Source organism: Somniosus microcephalus, chromosome 1 (genome assembly GCF_052327205.1).
Source record: "Somniosus microcephalus isolate GS21.2 chromosome 1, FLI_Smic_1.0, whole genome shotgun sequence".
Classification (NCBI taxonomy): Eukaryota; Metazoa; Chordata; class Chondrichthyes; order Squaliformes; family Somniosidae; genus Somniosus; species Somniosus microcephalus.
Window position 1 is genome coordinate 178,653,728 of NC_140987.1, and position 1,787 is coordinate 178,655,514.

Consider the following 1,787-nt stretch of genomic DNA (forward strand, 5'->3'; position numbering starts at 1 on the left):
ACTTGCAGTCTTTGCCAAGCGTTTTCAGGGTGCCTAGGAACTCCTCCACCGATTCCCCAGGTCGCTGTGCGCGAGTAGCGAGCAGGTGCCTAGCATACACCTCATTCGTAGGCTGCTGGTAATGCGCCTTTAAGATGTCGCAGGCGGCCGGGTACGTGTCGGCGTCTTGGATGAGGGGGTAAACCCGGTGGCTTGCCCAATTCCGCAGAATTCCGAGTTTCGTACTCGCAGCGTCCGTAGCGTCTTTGATGGCTGCGGAATTGTCCAGGAAGAATTCCATACACATAAACCAGTGTCCGAAGCGTGCCGATGCGTCCGAAGCATGCTGGTCCAAATCCAAACGTTCGGGTTTCAAGAGTTGATCCATTGTGTTGAAAATTAAGTCAATAAAATTGATGTGCCTCAATAAATCCGAGACTCGATGTTAGCGAAACAAAACAAGGCTTTTATTGAGTTAGAAGGTAACACACAGAGGAGAATGTATCTTCCATCCAGAGGTCTGCCGTACTGGATGTGCTGCAGGCTGGGCCAGCTTACATAGGAGCCAGGTATGGGCGGAGCCCTACACACAGTACAATACAATGGAAATGAAACTGAAACCAACCACAGTCACAGGCAGAGAAATACTGATGAGTGATGAATGGAATATTTCATCACAAGGGAGAGAGGGGGAGTGTGTGTGTGAGGGAGAGAGGGGGAGTGTGTGAGGGAGGGAGAGAGGGGGAGTGTGTGTGAGGGAGAGAGGGGGGGAGTGTGTGTGTGAGGGAGAGAGGGGGGAGTGTGTGTGTGAGGGAGAGAGGGGGAGTGTGTGTGCGAGGGAGAGAGGGGGAGTGTGTGTGCGAGGGAGAGAGGGGGAGTGTGTGTGCGAGGGAGAGTGGGGGAGTGTGTGTGCGAGGGAGAGAGGGGGAGTGTGTGTGCGAGGGAGACAGGGGGAGTGTGTGTGCGAGGGAGAGAGGGGGAGTGTGTGTGCGAGGGAGAGAGGGGGAGTGTGTGTGTGAGGGAGAGAGGGGGAGTGTGTGTGTGAGGGAGAGAGGGGGGAGTGTGTGTGAGGGAGAGAGGGGGAGTGTGTGTGTGAGGGAGAGTGGGGAGTGTTTGTGTGAGGGAGAGGGGGGGTGTGTGTGTGTGAGGGTGAGAGGGGGAGTGTGTGTGTGAGGGAGAGAGGGGGGTGTGTGTGTGAGGGTGAGAGGGGTAGTGTGTGAGGGAGGGAGAGAGGGGGAGTGTGTGAGGGAGGGGGGGAGTGTGTGTGTGAGGGAGAGAGGGGGAGTGTGTGTGTGAGGGAGAGAGGGGTGTGTGTGTGTGAGGGTGAGAGGGGTAGTGTGTGAGGGAGGGAGAGAGGGGGAGTGTGTGAGGGAGGGGGGGAGTGTGTGTGTGAGGGAGAGAGGGGGAGTGTGTGTGTGAGGGAGAGAGGGGGGAGTGTGTGTGTGAGGGAGAGAGGGGGGAGTGTGTGTGTGAGGGAGAGAGGGGGAGTGTGTGTGAGGGAGAGAGGGGGAGTGTGTGTGAGGGGGAGAGGGGAGTGTGTGTGTGAGGGAGAGAGGGGGGTGTGTGTGTGAGGGTGAGAGGGGTAGTGTGTGAGGGAGGGAGAGAGGGGGAGTGTGTGAGGGAGGGGGGGAGTGTGTGTGTGAGGGAGAGAGGGGGAGTGTGTGTGTGAGGGAGAGGGGGGTGTGTGTGTGAGGGTGAGAGGGGTAGTGTGTGAGGGAGGGAGAGAGGGGGAGTGTGTGAGGGAGGGGGGGAGTGTGTGTGTGAGGGAGAGAGGGGGGAGTGTGTGTGTGAGGGAGAGAGGGGGGAGT